The sequence below is a fragment of the Leptonychotes weddellii genome, chromosome 13 (assembly GCF_054177405.1).
Source record: "Leptonychotes weddellii isolate Sample4059 chromosome 13, ASM5417740v2, whole genome shotgun sequence".
In the NCBI taxonomy this organism is placed as follows: domain Eukaryota; kingdom Metazoa; phylum Chordata; class Mammalia; order Carnivora; family Phocidae; genus Leptonychotes; species Leptonychotes weddellii.
In genome coordinates this window covers 62,953,301-62,971,901 of record NC_138381.1, presented here as the reverse complement: position 1 = coordinate 62,971,901, position 18,601 = coordinate 62,953,301, and positions in this window count along the sequence as shown.

The following is an 18,601-nucleotide window of genomic DNA, read 5'->3' as shown; positions in this document are numbered from 1 at the left end:
GATCCCCACTGAGGCTGAAATCTATCTTACAATTAGAAGTTGGGAGTTAGAGGGGATGGAGAGTAGGGAAGGTGTTTATTCTGTGTGCCTGCGTGTGTGTATTTTCCTCCCTAAAGTGCATGCAAGGGAGGAAGGGGGAGAAGGCCTGTAATTTCCCTTGCCATAAAATAGCACGAGGCGATTTTGCTAGCAGACCAGCATTCTTCGGAGAAGGGGAGGGGGGGAAAAAAGAACTTTCTTTGAAGTGCCCCTGATATCGCTATTAAATCTAAATAAAATTAAGCATGGTGTATAAAAATGCCTTTTCCCCCCACAAAAGAAAGTGTTTATCACCCAAGTCTGTCTAGCGTTTGCTAAATTGCGCATGAAATCTGAAATGAAATAAACGTTATAATAAAACCAACCCCTGAGCCCTTTTTATTTAAAAACCTCAGATTAAGCACTCCACCGTTGCGGGCAGGAGTTAAAAAGTTACCGCGTTGTGCGCACACCAATTCATTGCTCCCCGGAGCTGCTGCTGGGAAAGCAGACTCTGGGTGTTCCTGAACCAAAATGCCAGGAAAATGGGCTCCACTTCGGGGGAGGGGAGGCGGGAAGCAGGGTCTCTTGAGGGACTCCTGAAGAAAATAACACCCCTCCCAAAAAGAATACAAATGAAAACAAGCAATAAAAACTTGCAACTTTGAAACTCAAGAGAGCTGAAGCCAGCTCAGATCCAAGGTCCTTCCTGGGACCTTCCTGTTGTGGATGTCTACAGATATTTTTTCCTTTTGAAATTAAAAATGAAAATTACCCCCACCAAAAATGGGGTCCATAAATAAGCATGGGGAAGAAGTATTTGTACAGGGCGGTGGAGTTTTAAAAGGATTTTTCTGCAGGATCAGGTTGTTGGTCTGTGATTAAATATTGATTTTGTGTAATTAGTTTTCATGTGAACTATCCTCTTGCTGATAGCTTAGAGGTTTCAGAACTAGAAAGAAATGGAATCGGACATGGAAATTATTACTTAGCAAAGTGACAGGGAAGTGAGAGCCGGAAAAGACTGGGGCTTGGCTGATTTAGGCACAAAGAAATAAAGGTACTGGGTAGGCCTCCAGTGACCCCCACCCCCACCCAGGGCCCCAGGCCAGAGATGGGGAGACCCTGAGCCTCCTGGTCAGGAAGGGGACCAGTAGGGGGAATGGTCGCCAGGAGGAGGACCCCACATGGGCAAAGGCCTATGCAAAGCTCATGACAGCTGGTGGCACGCCTTGTCCAGAACCATCAGTGCTGGGAAAGATGGGTGTCTCCAGAGCCCCATGTGAGGACATTGTGTCTTGTGTGTGTCTGGAGGGAATAGGGGAAGTTGGGACCTGTCTGGAGGCCTGGGTGGGCCAGGGCAGTGGGAAGAATGGCCCACAGACCTGCAGTCTGGGGAGACCCTGGTTGGGGTGTGCTCTCGGCTGAGGCATGACTTCACACGGGGGTGGGGGGGGTCCCCTGAACACCTGGGCAGGTTTCCTGTGGAATAATTCTGTGTGTTCTGGGGGGTGGGGGGGTGCGGGGGGGTGGGGGGAGTATTTTTCTGGGGCTGTTTCCAAGAGTCAGTCTACAAGGTGTGTGAGTGTCTGAAAGCAGGGTGTGTTTGGGTCTGGCTGGGTTTCTGTTCAGGATGTGTCTGGATCACCTTTCCTTCACACAAGAATGTTGTGCGGGTGTGGGGCAGGGGGCCTGCGTTTGTGTCTTCGCCTGTGTGGGGTGCGTGTGCCTTCGAGTACCTCTGGGTGTCTCGCTGAGGGTCCCTGGGGGAGGTGCTGTCGACCCCCCCAAGTCTCTCTGTGTGTCCGCCTGTGTCTGTCCCTAGTGCATGGGCCTGCCTCACCCCTCGTGTGCCCGAGTCTCTGCTCGGGTGTGCGTGTTTGCTCTGCGAGTGGGAGAGGGGGTGCCCGCCTGTGGCCATCTGTGCCCGTGGACGCTCCGGCCTGTGTGTGCCTCCGTGGAGTGGGCGCCCCTGCGGGTGCCTGGAGGCGCACTCGGCCTACGGCGGACCGCGGCTTCTTTGGAACAGACACATTGCCCCCTAGCGCTCAGACGACTCAAAGTCCCCGGCCGCCGGCACCGAGCCGGGAGCTGCGGGAGCCGCAGGGTCCACCCCCAGGCCCTTCCTTCTCCTTCCTGTTAACCTTCCTTTGGCCGGGGCCCTCGAGGGGTGCTGGATGTGCTGGCATTCGGAGGGGGACTCCCAGATGGAGAAAGGGGACAGCTGGACTGGGGCCCCCGAGCTATGGAGGGATGCTCCCAGCTGGTGACAAGCAGGGGGCCACCCGGAATGGCCCCCCGGGGAGCTACCAGAACTCTCCCTCCTGGGGCTGAGAGCCTGGCATATTCAAACCAGCCGGGGAGCTCCAGTTTAAAAGGGGGCCCCCCAAACAGTGAACACCCCACTCAGCAAAAACACAGAACAACCGACACTCAACACCCTTCACCTAGTAGACACACGGCCCTCACACCTTGCCCCTCAGGTCCCCAACACCAAGACAGGCACCCTCACCCACCCACACCTCCATAATGGACATGTCTGAACACCCGCTACTGGGTATGGAAGGCTCGGTGTTAATCGCTTTCTATTCGGGGCCCCATTGCATCCTCATAGGAGCCCCATGAGGTTGGGGCTCTGAACCCATTTTACAGATGAGGACGTGGAGCCTCACACTGGCCAAGTGACTTTCCCAGAGTCCAACTGTGGCAGAGCTGGGATTCCAAACCAACCCACCTGCCCCTGAGACCTGGCTCTTCACCACTGCCTGCTCTCCCTGAATGGGATCGTTCAGGTAAAGCCCTTGGCACAGTACAGGGAACACGGTAAGTGCCAAGAAATGGTAGCTGCCTTTATCGCTACTGCCCCTATTATCACTATTAATATGATGGTGGCTACGATGAGTATTATTAGTCTCTGTGTGTTTCCCTCTCCTATGCAGACATGAGAGAGCAAGGCGTACACGCGCACATACACATACCTATATCCTCGGCCTTTTCTCCCTTAACCCCCATGCCCTTTAGAGCTTGGGAACTCACAGGAACCACAGCAGGCCTGAGTCTCTATGCAGGTGGGCTCCTAGGGGCCCCCGACAGGACCTGCTTCCCCTGATGCCAAGGGTAGAGCGTCCACGCAATGACTCCCTCTCCTGAGTCAGTGGTGGGAAGGGTATGAGTTTTGGCATTACGTAGCCAGATTCAAATCTTGTCTTCACCGCTTTTGAGCTGTGCAACCTTGGACAAAATACTTCCGTCCCCCTGGCCTCAGTTACCCCATTGCAAAGAGGAATCACAGCCAGTGCGTATGGAGCATAAGGATTGGAGACAATGCTCAAAAAGAGGCCCAGAGCATGACAGATGGCCTCTCTTATGATTATTATTATCATTATTATTTCTTCTGTGTTTGGATCCAGGGAGGTGGAGAGCAAAATAATGATCCCAGAGAAATTAGATTGATTTGCCAAATCAGAGCCTTGCCTCACCAGCCAGCCTTTGAGAGAAAGGATGATTCTGTTAGGTGGTCACCGCAACCTCCCCGATTTCACACTGTGTTGGTGTAAATGGGTGCAGGCCCAGCACCTTCCAGGGAGGACCCAGGGCTGAAGCCTCTGGGAGGGCCCAGGTATGGCCAGGACAGAGGAGAGGGACTCTACACCTGATGCCTGATATTTTGGGAGGTCTGTCCTCCATCTGTCCACTGAGCGCCTACTGTGTGCGACTGGGCTCAGGCTGGGAACTCGGGAAAGAGAGGAAGCTGCAGTCCCAGCTCTCAAGCCAGATCAAAGAAACCGCCTCGTATTATATACTACATTACATACTATAAGGGGTAAAAAAACTGCGCTGGGAGAGAGGGGTTCTCAGAGGTGGGTTTTGAAGGTAGAATAAGAGCTTAACAACCAGAAGAGAGTCAAGGGACTTCCCAAGCAGAGAAATCAGGTTAGAGCGTATGGAGAAGGTTTGGGCAGCATTTTGTTTAGAGCTGGATGAGGCAGAGGTCGGTCTAAAGCTCTAAAGGTCAGGAAGACCTGGATTGGGAGGACCACAAGGCAGGTAGGAAAGTTTGGACATGGTTCTGGGGAGCCAGGAAAGGGTTTTAGGCAAAGCCAAGTGACATCGTCGGAGGTGGGTTTTAGAAGATCCTTGGAGACCTGAGGATCTCTGCTTTCTTTGCCTTTCAAGGTGGACCCAAACGCCATTTTCACTGGTTTCCCTGGAAACAGGGCCTCAGATGGGGGAGAGCCCCGGGTTTGTCCCCAGGCGGGCAGCACGGAACAAGGCAGTACCCGCTGGCTTGCCCACCTCGGGGTTGTTTGCAAAGACAAGGACTACAGATGCTGCTCCCTGCTGAGTAGAACTCAGCCCACCTGGCCCTCAGCCAAAGAAGCCCGAGGGACATGTACAAGATGTCCCAGGTTCAAAGCCCAGTTTGCCACCCCCTGACCACATGACCGTGGGCCACACCTGGACTGGAGCTCCAGTTTCCAGCTCTATAATAACACCAGTCTCCAAGGGTGTCAGGGAGACGGAAAGCATGGGAAAGCACCCAGCCCATACAATATCATATATATCATACAAAACATATCATTATATCCTATATTATATTAAATAGCTACCCTGTGAGGTAAGTTCTATCATTTTTCCTATTTTATACAGAAGGAAACTGAGGCACAGAGAGGTGAAAAGATTTGCCGCAGGTCATCCAGCGAGTGAGAGGCAGAGCCGGACTCACACCAGGCCTCGCTTGACCCTATGATCAGCCTCCCACCAGTCCACAACCTATGCAGCTTGGGCCTGGGTCTGAGCCCCTCCAGGGGAGGAAGGGGGAACTGGCCTCTCCAGAAAAACTCCTCCTTCCTCTGCCCCTGAAGACTCCCAGCAGGGTCCCCCTGCTTCTCTGCTCCTTTCTGCACACCCCCTGTTCCCAGAGGCCTCTGGGGCCTGACCACAGCATTTCAATATGAGAGAGTCAGTGCATTTCCCCTTGAGCCATACTTGGAATAAATAGGACCTGGCCACTTTGCAGCTCACCTGGCTGGGGAGGGCTCCCTGTACAGGAAAGGAGCTCTTGCCACCATAAAGCAGTCCAGCTTCCCAGGGACCCGGACACCCAGGGCCCGAGTCTGTAACCTGCTTCCAGCATCAAGCTGTCCTTGAAGCCCGGCCTTCCCTGGGGCACATTCCTCTTTCAAGAGCCTAGCTCATACCCGGTACCCATATGCTTAGGTATGACCCAGGGGACCAGAAGCGGGACCAATGCTTAAACGTAAGAATAGTAACGTTGATAAGAGGTGCCTCTTTTCTGAGTGCAGAAACCCCCCTAGACTTCATTCAATCTTGAAAAAGATCCTAGGAGATAGGTAGGTGCCTCTATCATCCTTGGGAACTTGCTGGAGCCCACGTGGCTTGTCCATGGCCTGGCCTGGTCTCAAACTCCGGGCTGTAGGATCCTCAGGCATTCGGCCAACCCCTCCATCTACAGACGAGGTTTTCTCTTCCCCAGACAGCATCCAGCTCTAAACTTCTATTTTCCATTCTCTAAGCGGAGTGTGCTGAACCCAGGCCCCAGTCCCAAAATAACTCAAACCAGCTCCCTGGGCTGGAACCGAAGGCCCAGCGGCTCCGTTGCCTAGTCCCGCCTCCCTCTGAAAAAGTTCTCATTCAGCAAAATAACAGGCGGCACACGTGAAGTATCACGCAGCACACAATGAGTCAGAAAATGCGAAAGTTTGGCGGGGTTCGTAATTATTCAACAAACCTATTTAGCATGATGTCCCAGCCCCCCACCTTCGTTCTGTCCCTGCAGCCATCAGCGATGCGAGCTCATTACCACTGAGAATCTAGCTGGCAAACCAGCTTCATAAACGGAACCGAACACGCATATATGATGGGAAAACTTTGGACCGGCCGGTCGTTAGCCAAAGCCTTTCAAATGGCTTTGTCTGTTGTTCCCTCGTCCCCACCCTCCGCTGCTGGGAGAAGCTGCTGCATGGTGGCGTCTCCAGTGGGGTTGGGAGGGGGGGCCAAGGCAAGGGGGAGGTCACCCAGACTTGGGCCAGCAGCACCTGGGGCCGAGGACTTGTCTGCCAGGGAGGATTCCCATGAGGACCTGGAGTCTGAAGCCTGGCTCTGTCAGGGTCAGTGGCAGGGACAGACCCCCTTAGCTTTCCACTTCGGAGGGAAGGTGTGGGCTGGTGGGGCTCAGAGCGTCCCCCAGATGTGAGACCTATGACCTTGGACATTCCTTTCTCTGTGCCTCAGTCTCCTCATCTGTAAAAGCAGATCCCAGCATACCTACGTCAAAGGATGTTTGGGGGGAGCGGCGCCTGCGTGGTTCAGTCGGTTAACATCAGCCGTTGGCTCGGGTCATGATCTCAGGGTCCTGGGATCGAGCCCCGGAGCCCCGCATCAGGCTCCCTGCTCATTGGGGTGTCTTCTCCCTCTGCCCCTCCCCCCTGCTCATGCTCTCTCTCTCTCAAGTAAATAAATAAAATCTTTTTTTAAAAGGGGGTGTTTGTGTGAATACCATGAAATGATGTCGGTTGAGTGTCACAGTCTCAAACCCCCCCATTAGGTAAGTGGAAGCCAGTGTAGGAAATGGGGGGGGCTGGCAACCCACAATGGGAGGAACATGTTCTCCTCTTCTGAGCACTCACTGCACCAGCCTCCATGCTGAGTCGGCTCCATAGATTATTTCTAACTCCTAAGGCAACAGTACCTGGGGTTATGCATGTACCCATTTTAAAGAAGGGAACTTAGAGGAAGGTACGCCGCTTTGGGAAGGAGTGCGGGGAGATTTCCTTCGAAATAAGACCCTTTGCCTATGGCCCAAAAGACCCAGATGGGAAATACACAGAACTGCCCGGGGGAGGCTCGGACTGGGGCACCCCACCCCCGCCGCTCAGCTTGTAGAGTGGATCCCGGGGCTGTTGGGCTTTGAGGGCCCTTCCCACTCCAGTGAGGCAACGGAGCCCAGGCCGAGTCAGTAACGTGCTGATTGGAGTCAGATCCTTGGAAAAGTTCACAAATTATCACTGTTTGGCCCGTGACAGTATGAACAGCTCTTCCTTGGCGAATTGTTCCGTGAGTAAGCAGAGGGCCAGGACAGTCCCGAGGTAAGCGGGCTCGGCCTCAAATGCGGCCACTCACAGTCACTTTACCTCTCCGAGCCTCGGTGTCCCCATCTGTCAAATGGGAAGAATAATGGTCCCTTGGGTTGTCCGTTGTGGGGGGGGGCGGTGGGACCCAGCACAGGGTACTTAGCACATAGTTAACACCCCATAAACAGCCTGCGGCTACTCCTGCAGGGCGGGCCGGCTCCCACAGGGTGGCCCTGAGGAGGATTGATGAGGTGCCTGTTGCACACTTTTGCTCCCTCTCAGCCCCTGGCGGGGCCGTTCAACGCCCCCAGCTTGTATCCGAGGCCTGGCAAGGCCAAACACCCAGCCGGCTCCGAGGAGGGGCAGCAGGCCGGCGTCCCCAGCCGGGGTTCTCTGGGCCAGGCCCCAGCTGTGCAGGGGGCCGGGGGGGGGCCTTCCCCTGGCTCCCCCCCACCCCAGCTGAGGCCCAGCCGCCTCTGACATTTGCCACCAGGCCACCTGGTGAGCTCTGGGCAGGCTCCCTGCCCCAGCTGCCCCCACCTCTGGCTCGGATGAGCTCATCTGGGTTTGGTAACTTCCAAAGCAGCCAGGAATGTTTGCTCAAATGTTCCAGGCCCAGGGAGCAGAGAGAGCAAAACGGTGCCCTGCGCCCCGCTTGTGCATGCTGAAAGCAATCTGCTATAACTCAGACAGGCTGGCTTCAGCAGGCCAAGGAGATGGATGCAGCGTTTTGGAATCTATATCACCCAAAAGGAAAATGCCTCTTAAATCACAGGGAATGGGGAGGAAGGGGGAGCAGGGACCTGATGTCACTCCAAAGGCAGGGCCACGAGGGAGGGGCTGCCTCCAGGCACTGGACCTCCTCCTGCCACCAATGTCAGACCTACTCCTTTGGAGGATCTCAGGTGGAGGAAAGGAAGTCTGGAGGGGCTCACCCAACTTGGACCCGCACCGGGAGACGCATGCATGGGCACGCGCGTGCACAAACACACACGCATATCCCTAGGTCCTGTCAGAATCTCTCCTGGCCCCTTCCCTTCCCTGGTTCTGGCCACTACCCTCCCCACCGGGACCGGACTCAGGATCTAAATCTGATCAAATCAGATCACATACATCCCTCCCCCTGCCCCACTCCCACCCTACCCACATCCTTAAAATGTACAGTGGATCCCAGTATTTGGGAAGAAAGATCAAATTCCTTGCCACAGTCTGCCGGCCCTAGAGACCCGGCTATGCCCACCCCTGTCTCTCCCCAGCCACACCTCACAGGCCCTCCCTCCATCCTTCACAGGACTTCACAGGCCCAGTGCCCACAGCTGGGGGCTCTTCCCTGCCCATGTCCCCTTCCCCCACGGGGACGCACAGTCATCCCTCAGCTCAGCTACCACATCCTTAGGGAAGTCCTCCCCAGCCAGTCCTACCTGAAAAGCTGACTTCGGGACGTTCTCCTCACTCCGGGACTGGGCAGTGTGGCATTCGTTACTGTGGACATCCAGCCAGCATTATTAGCTCGTGAGATCCTTTAATGAATCTCTGTCCACCCCACTCAGTAGTGAGTGCCAGGCAGGCAGGGACTCTCCCTGCTTCTGGACTCTTCAGGTTTGCTGGCATCGTGTAGGTACTCATTCTACATTTACCAAATGATTGAATGAATGAAGACATTGTGCCATCCAGAGAAAGGGGTAATATTGGGGGTCCAGAACATTTCTAAAACCTAGTAGATTAAGCCCAACGGTTTTGCCAACCAGCAAGGGCCCTTGTAGTTCAGTCTCCCCAGTTCAATCTTCCCTCCCGCTCCAGGGCCCTTCTCTGGGCTCATTGTTACTTGCCTCTCTGGGCCCAGTAAACTCCTATTCATCCTTCAAGGCCCCACTTAGTGCTTTTCAAACTGGAAGTTGTGATCAATAGATTAAAAATCCATTTAAGGAGTGTGGCATCTCCATACGATGGAATATTAGTCAGCCAGAAAAAGGAATGAAATTCTGATATATGCTACAACATGGGGAGACCCTGAAAACATCGTGCTAAGTGAACTAAGCCAGATGGAAAAGAACAAATATTGTAGGATTCCACCTACATGAGGTGACTAGAAGACGTAGTCATAGACAGAAAGCGGGATGGAGATCACCAGGGGCTGGGATAAGGGGCAGTTATCATTTAATGGGTACAGAGTTTCCGTTTGGGGTGATGAAAAAGTTCTAGAAATGACCCGTGGCGATGGTTGCCCAACACGTGAATATACTTAATGTTGTTGAACCATACACTTGAAAACTGTTAACATCATAAATGTACGTTATGCATATTTATAATAAACAATAATAAAAGCCTTCAACTGTCTGGGTAAGTATCTAAGTAAGAATTATCTAGTGAAACTTTTGTTTCATGTGTGCTTTTGTTAGGGTGTTTGTGTAAAGTATATTTCTGACTTAGGGTCAAGGTAAAGTAATTTTGAAAAACACTGCCCTCTGGAGTCACGGATGCTTAGAAGCCTGCCCTGACCTCGGGGAGAGTGAGGTGTTCCCCGACCTCTGTTCTCAGGCCCCTTCCTGCAGATGCTCCGTGCTCAGCAAGGGTCCCCTGTGGTCTAACCTCACGTTTATCTGTCGGTCACCAGAATCGGACCACAAGCTCATGAGGGCCCAGGGCTGTGTCACACTTATCTCCACGCCCTCAAGATGCCAAGCTAGGTGCCGGCCCATGACCAAGATGCAGCTGAGTTCAACAGTCCCAGATCTGGATTCGCCCAGATTTCAAGTCCCAGCTCTGCCACCAGTATGCTGTGTGAGCTTGGGCAAGTCACTGCCTCTCCGGGCTTCCATTTCTCATTAATTATAATAACAAAAAAACCACTCTAATTTATATGGAAGGCTAAGAGATTTATAAACATCGACTCGTTCAACAAACGTTTGAGCAACCACCATATGCAGCCCTGGAGATTAAAAGGTGAGCAGGACAAGTGGGTCCTGGATCTTTATCTTTGTGGATCTTTATCTCATCAAATCTTCCCAGCACCCATTATGCAGACAAGAAGACTGAGGCCAGAAAGTTCTGACTCTGAGCCTGGCCTCTTTCCTGCCTCCCATTGCCCTATGGGGGTCCCATGGCTGCAGAGCCCAGGACTTAAGAGGACTCAAGTTCTTTCTCATCCCACAAAGACTTCAGTAGCCCTACTGTGCACCTGGCTCTGGCCCTGGCTGGAGAGAGAAACACAGGAACAGTCTGTTGAATGCCTGGATGAGGGAAGCTCTAGATCTGCAGGAGCAAAGAGGAGACCCTGGAGGGGGGAGGGAGTAAGGCTGGGCCTCCTGGAGGAAGTGACATCTGAGCAGAGTATGGCAGGAGAAGCAGGGAAGGGCATTCCAGGCCGTGGAACAGCAAGCCAACAGGGAAGGGCCCCAGAGAGCTCCCAGTTTCCTGTTTGGAGGGCTGGGTGGGAAGGCTGGGCCTCTCTACTTGGCATAAAGGAAGGTCACACGTGCGTGCGTGCGTGAGTGCGTGTGTTCGTGTGTGTCCTGGAGACACTGGCTGGTAAGGAGGCAGGAAAAGGCAGAGGAGAGACAAGTGGAGGGATGGGGGCAGCAGCATGGGGTTGGGGGGACCCACTGTTGCTACAGGGGAGGCGGGAAGGCGTAAGTCCTCCCTGGCTTCAGGTAACCCAGAATCTGCATTCAAGACACCCACTGTCTGAATGAAAAAGCAGGGAAGGCCCCTTCCATGCCCGTGGCTTCTTCCCCTTGAGAGCACCAGGTACAGCCCTAACTACACATTGAGACCACTGCCCCCAAGCCAGACATGGCGTGGCTTCCCAGGCACCGTGCAAACTGGGCTGTAGTGGGCCCTGCACTTAAGGAAAACTGAGGCAATAGAGGGGGAGGTGACGAGATTAGGACTCCTACAAAAGACAGTACACTTCAACAGACTTTAAGTGAGCACCTACTGTGTGCTGCCTACCAGGATTGTGATGATGAGTTAAAACAGATGCAGTCCCAGCCTTCAAGGGCGCCACAGTCCAGAGGGAGATGGTGTATGAACGCAACAGTGACAGGAACTGCCCGGGATTCCAAAGAGATCAGGGCCCCAAAGGCTCTGAAGGGGAAGAAGACAATAGGGGCCACACAGCAATGGACTCTGAATGAACTGGGGCACAGGGAGAACAGATGGGAGCTAACTAAGTAAGAGAGAGAGGGAGAGAGAGAAAAGTTGCCCCAGGCAGACAGAATGGCAGAGACAAAGGCCCTGAGGCAGGAAGCACCACAGGAAGTTCAAGAAATGAGACAGACCAAAAACCCACTAATTTGAAAAGAAAAAAAAAAAGAAATGAGACAGACCAGAGAAACCAGAGGGGGTGACAGGGGCTAGGCCGGCAAGACTCTGACCAGAGGAAGCCTTTGAAGAGTAAGGGGCAGTGAAATTCATTCATTCATTCATTCAGTTAATCAGTACGCATTTAGCATCTACTGTGGGCCTGTCTTTGCACGGCTCTGTTCTAGGCTCTGGAGAAACAATACTGAGTAAGACTGACGAGGTCCCACCCCTCACGGAGCTGACCCTCTTGAGATCTGACTTGTCATATTTCATAAGCCATCCTCTCCCTCCCTCCCTCCCTCCCTCCTATCCATCCCTTCCCACCTCCTAAATTAAGCCGTTCCTCCCCAAGACTCTCAATGCTCATCCTTGTGTCATGTTCCCAGCTGGAGAAAACTCATCTTTAAGTAGCTGAAGTGAGATGGGTAGTGACCCCACATATTAACGTCCTAGGGCTCCCATAACAAAGCCCCACAAACTGGGCAGCTTCAAACAACAGGAATGTACTCTCTCACAGTCCTGGAGGGTAGAAGTCCAAAATCGAGGTCTTGGAAGCCTGCACCCCCTCCGAAGGCTCTAGGGTGGGGGTGGGGGTCCTTCCTTGCTTTCTCCAGCTTCTGTAGCCTCCAGCCATGCTTGGGCTTCCCAGGCTCGTGGACACATCCCTCCAGTCTCTGCCTCCATTCCTGTGTGGCCTCCTACTGTGTGTCTCTATATTCAAATCTCCTTTTCCTTATAAGGACCCGGGTCATACTGAATGGAGGGCCCACCCTAACCCAGTGCAGCCACATTGTAACTTGATGACATCTGCAAATAAGAAAGACCCTCTCTCCCAATAAGGTCACATCTGCAAGTTCTGGGTGGACCTGAATTCTGGGGGTAGGCTACTCAACTCAGTACACTCTGGTTCTTTTAAATCAACTAGAACGTTTCCCAGGGACTTTTCCAAGATACACTGGATAAAACCCATGGATAAGAATTGTCCAGATTCAGGGACACCTGGGTGGCTCAGTCAGTTAAGCGTCTGCCTTCAGCTCAGGTCATGATCCCAGGGTCCTGGGATCGAGCCCTGCATTGGGCTCCCTGCTTGGTGGGAAGGTGGGAAGCCTGCTTCTCCCACTCCCCCTGCTTGTGTTCCCTCTCTCGCTGTGTCTCTCACTGTGCCAAATAAATAAATAAAATCTTAAAAAAAAAAAAAAATTGTCCAGATTCAGCAGGCGGGACTCAATTAGGTGCTAAAATATATTTTATCGGGTAATATCACAAAGCATTCCATTCCAATGACAGTCAATCTGAAGTTCATCTCACACAACATTTCATAGATTCAACCAATAATTAACAACAACAACAAAAAATTTTTAAAGGACCTAACTGCAGACCAATTAGGCGTGAGCAACATATACATTATCTTTCACTCAAAGCAGAGGAAAAGTTTGATTGTGATTCACCTCATTATGGGATACATTCCCGTGAACAGTTAATAATAATTATGTCATAAACTAGAGTTATTTTATAATTATATTATGATGACAAATATTTTATATAATATTTACATTATTATAAGAAATATTTTATAATTTTATAAAAAGGGGTAATCTGAGGGGGCCTGGGTGGCTCAGTCGGTTAAGCGTCCGCCTTTGGCTCAGGTCATGATCCCAGGGTTCTGGGATCGAGTCCCACATCGGAGTCTCTGCTCAGCGGGGAGTCTGCTTTTCCCTCACCCTCTGCCTGCCGCTCTGCCTACTTGTGATCTCTCTCTGTGTCAAATAAATAAATAAAATCTTTTTTTTTAAAGTATAATCTATTTCTGTTACTTCGATCAACTGTATGCCAATGATAACTATAATGATAACTCAAGCCAGAAAAAAAATACTGTAATCCTTAGAGCTTTATAGCCACAGAAAGCAAGACAAATATTTAAAAATTAAAAAAAAATATGTGTGCAATAATTTGGCCTAAAGATGAGGACTGAGTCTGGGTGGTGAGAATAATATTTCTTTTTAAAGATTTATGTATTTATTTTAGAGAGAGAGAGCACAAGTGGGAAGGGCAGAGGGAAAGAGAGAGAGAATCCTCAAGCTGACTCAGTGCCAAGCGCAGAGCCCAACCCAGGGCTCAATCTCACGACCCTGAGATCACAACCTGAGCTGAAACCAAGAGTAGGATGATTTGACTGGGCCACCCAGGCGCCCCTGAGGATAATATTTCTATAGCACAGGGCATGGGCTTAAAGAACTCACTGGGGAGGGGGCGCCTGGGTGGCTCAGTCGGTTAAGCGGCTCCCTTCGGCTCAGGTCATGATCCCAGGCTCCTGGGATCGAGCCCCGCATCGGGCTCCCTGCTCAGCAGAGAGCCTGCTTCTCCATTTCCCTCTGCCTGCCGCTCTGCCTACTTGTGCTATCTCTCTGTCAAATAAATAAGTTAAAAAAAAAAAGAACTCACTGGGCTCCTACTCATGTTTCTGGATCCTTCTCATACTCCTGCAAGACAAGGCACAGTGAGGAAGATGCAGTCCAGGGGACCTCCGGAGACCACCCAGCAAGTCAGAAACCACTCTCCACCCGGGCTAGCACCAGCTCTCCTGACCCCCAGTTGTGAAATTCCTTGGTCCCAGGAAGTCAGAACCCCCTTCCCTCAACCTCCCCGAAGGACAGATGTCAGCCCAACTCCTCCAACCAAAGACAACTACTTGAGAAGCCCTTGATGTTCTGCAGAGTCTAATTTTGCCCCAGAGGCGACCAGAGCACGGAGGTTCATTCTACACTCAGGTGGAGAGCCCGGCTTTGGACCGTGAGAAGGGGCTCCACTCTCCTGCATCTCTCCTGGCCACCAGGCCTCCACCACACCTCAGGAGAAACCTCAGTCACCAGGCACAGACATTTGGGTGTCTCCCGGCAGCTGGAGGAGCATGTGAAGGCGAGCTGGTGAGCGCTGCTCACCCCACTTCACGGAAATACGTTTCAGTGACCACAGACCCTTCAACCTGGTTTGACAAGCTCCCCCAGAGCCTCTGGGGTCCGCATTGCAAAGACAAGCTCCCGACAGCACTCCACACCCACCTTGACCTTGGACCATTTGGGAAACCACACACAGGGCTTGACCCTAGCACTCGGGGAAGGCAATGCCAAACCCCTTTCCAAGGCCACTGCAGGGGTATGTGGAAGACAGACCTGTGCTGCCAGAAGGCCACAGGCCAGCCCCCGGGTACCCAGCAAGCCCGGCACCCTCCTGGAGCCTCTACTTCTTCATCTGTAAAACGGGGCTGTCAAAATCCTACCCTCACAGAGTCGCTGGAAAAGCCACTTCTTTTTTTTTTTAATGGAGGTGAAATTCACATCATCTAAAATTAACCATTTTTAAGTAAACGATTCAGTAGCCACTAGTGCATTCACAACATTGTACAACCACCATTTCTCTCAAGTTCAAACCTTTTCGTCCCGTCCCCTCCGAAGGAAATCCCATTCCCGTTAAGCAGTCATTCCCCGTGCCTTCTTCCCCCAGCCTCTGGTAACCACCGGTCCGGGCGTTCTGTCTGTCTGGATTTGCCTACTCTGGATATTTCATATAAATGGAACCATACGACCTATGACCTTCGTGCCAGGCTCATTTTCACTTCACATAATGTCTTCGAGGTTCAGCCACGTCTGAGGTTCATCCATGTATCGGTACGTCATTCCTTTTGTGGCTGAATAATATGCCATTGCACGGATATACATTTTGTGTGTTCATTCACCCATGGATGGACACTTGGGTTATTTCTGCCTTTGGGTTATTGTGGATGGTGCCATTGCAAACGTGTGTGTTCACAAAGTTGCTTCTTTTTGAAGCAACCTACTGGGTACCAGGCGTGGTAGCCGGCCTTGGGAAAGCAACAGGGAAAGAGCTAGGAACATGGCAACTCCCTTGAGCTCTGGGCCTACGAGACACGGCAGGAGATGAGGTGTATGAGTTATAAAGTGGATTTCCTGCTGGACAGTTCCTCCTTGGGTTCTCCAGCTCCTGGCACATAGCAGGAGCTCAATAAATATTAGTTGCATGAATGAGTGAATGAATGAATGAATGAATGAATGAACGAATGAACGAACGAATGAACCACTGTCTTTGTCTAACTCATTACTGCATCCCCAGTGCCCAGAACAGGGGCTACGTGTCGTAACTATTCAACATACATTTGCTGAATGATTGGTCCTAAAACCCAATGCTTGGGGCGCCTGGGTGGCTCAGATGGTTAAGCATCTGCCTTCGGCTCAGGTCATGATCCCAGGGTCCTGGGATCGAGCCCCACATCGGGCTCCCTGCTCAGTGGGGAGCCTGCTTCTCCCTCTGCCTCTCTCTCTCTCTCTGTCTCTTATGAATAAATAAAATCTTAAAAAAAAAAAACAAAAAACCCAATGCTTGGTCCCACAGAGGAGTGTAGGGCTTGTGCTCAGATCCTAGTCCACATCTCAGCTGTGCTGTTCGCACGTCGGGTGACCTTGGCCCAAGTCCCTCGCCAACACCTCATCTGGAAAGCAGGGGTGGAGCTCGTGCCCCTCCTGGGGTGACTTCAGGGAAGGGGTTGCTGGCCCCTGCAAGGTGAAAGCCCTGCAGGGTCACACGGCTGGCGGCCCCTCCCGCCCCGACAAAAGGCCCAGTTTAACCCAGTGCTGCGGCTGGAGCACAATACAGCCGGCTCGTGGCCAAGGTCTGCCGATCAGATTTCGAGTAATATCCCCGCCAGCCTGCCCAGGCCAGCAGACAAAGGCCTCTTTGTTGCACATTTGTTTTTTAAATCCCTGAAGATATTAGCAATGAAGGCGTGATCACGCTGCAAGACGGTTCAGAAATGGTGTGAGGAGCCTGTTTCAAGTGTGAGGGTGATCGTTCAAACGGAATCTGCCCCTTGCTTTTTTAGGAACAAGATTAGCTCGGGGCAGACTTGGGCCTTGGACCTGGGCTGGGAAGTCCCTAGGGTGAAATAATCCTAACAGCCATCATTACAACAGTGCTGGATGTGATTCACGGAGCCCCTAACAGGTGCCAGCCCGCCTACGCACGTGACTGCCAATCCTCAGCGCTTGGGGAGGTTTCGACTGGTAGTACCGTTCTACAGATGGGAAAACTGAGGTGTAGGGACATGTGGGTCCACGTGACAGAGGCAGCCTTGACCTGGGTCTCTTGGATCTTCTAAAGTTGTTTCCTGTGTACCCTCTTCATCCCGTTGATGGTCACAGACGTGGACTACATCCCCACCTCTGACCTCTACCCCACTGGTCACCCGAGAGGGCATCCGACAGCCACTCGACCCCATGCACACCCCATTCCTTCAAGTTCACACATGAGCACCTCCCCCAGAACCTCTCCGGCCGACCGGTCTCACCTCCTCCGAAGGAACCCCATTGGCTCCAGACCATGCCTGCACTTGAGTTTCTAATAAATGACCGTGACAGTTCTTCAGAGCTGTGTAGTGCCCCAAAGGACACAGACCCTTCTCTGCCCCTCAGCATGAGGATGGCACGGGGGTGGGAGGGAGGGGAGAACTTGGACTTGACTCAGAAACACCGGCTCTACCTGGATGTTCACAGGCTGTGTGACTGAGGGGAGGTTCCAAGCAGATTCACGTTCCTCAAGAAGTGAAGCTGTAGGATTACCAGATGACCTAGCAATTCCACTGCTAGGTATATACCCAAGAAAATTCAAAACAGATGTTTGTTCCAACAAAAACTTAGCCATGAATGTACATAGCAACACTATTCCTAACAGTCGAGAAAGGTGGAAAAAAACCCAATATCCATCAACGGACGAATGCATGAGCAAAATGTGGTGAGTTTCTATGATGGAATATTATTCAGCAATGAAAAAAACAGTGAACTACCGATCTGTGCTACGACGTGGAGGATCCTTGGAAACATCATGCCAAGGGAACGAGGCAGACGCAAAAATCACATATTGTGACGATTCTGTTTCTATGAAACATCCAGAATAGGACACAAAAACCAGGTTAGTGGTTGCCTGGTGCTTGGAGGAGAGGGGGATGGGGAGTTAGAGCTCATGGGTTCAGGGTCTTCTTCTGGGGTGACGAAAACATTTTGGAACTACAGGGAGGTGGTGGTTGTACAACACTGGAAATGTACTAAGTACTGCGGAATGAGACCCTTTAAAATGGTTAAAATGGTGAATTTTGTTATGTGAATTTCACCACAGTAAAAAAAAATTCGTGTAGTTGCTCGTGCCTCAGTTTCCCCGACCTTCACACAGCTGTTGTGTTTGAGAACACAACGAAATGACGTATTCAAGGAGCTTGACACCCTGTCCACAATAAGAGCCGCTCTTTTTATTTTATTTCATTTTAATTTCTCAAAACCATTCTTCTGCCCCTCTGCCAAGATTCAGAGGTGAAGTGACTCGGCTGAAGTCACACAGTTAGGCAGGGACTGTGGCAGCCCTCTGACCTGGCTGGGTCTGGGCCTTGGCTTATTGAGGTAACCATGCCCTGCTTACCTCCTCAGAGAGAAGGGGCATCTCTGGAAAAGAGGACGTTCAAATGAAAAGTTGCCACCAACTCCCCACCCTTTGCTGGGTGCGTTAGCAAGAGCCTTGAACCTGCCAGCCACCAAATGAGCCCACACGGGGCTCGATCCCACGACCCTGAGATCATGACTTGAGCCAAAACCATGAGTTGGATGCTTAACCCACTGAGCCACCCAGGCACCCCCACCCCCCACCCAAATGATCTTTCTAGAATCAAACTGTATCTTGAGACCTTAGGCCCACTCTAAGCTTCTGACTTTTCTCATGGGACCAGGTCCTGTGCATCGTGGGCAGCTGAAAACAGTCTCAGTGTTGATGTACTGAGAGCTCACTCTGTGCCCACATCTGTCGGGGGCCAGGAGGTGGTCAGAGTTAGGGGATGCGATGGGAGCTTAATAAAGGGCGCTTCACCCGAGCAAGAGCCAGGGATCAAGTCTGTGAGACAGGTGACAAATCTGCACTGAGCATGCCACACATACGTGCACACTCCCCAAGGAGCATTCGGGGGACAACCCCTGCTCTCTTAAAACTGGACAGCACCCTCTGTGTCAAGCTAGGACCAGCTAGGAGCTGATGTGGACACGGGTCCTGATTTGGCCCTTAGCCATGATAAGCTTTGGGCCAGTCCCTCCCCTTCCTGGGGCCTCAGTCGCTCCCTCTTTATAAAATGGGAG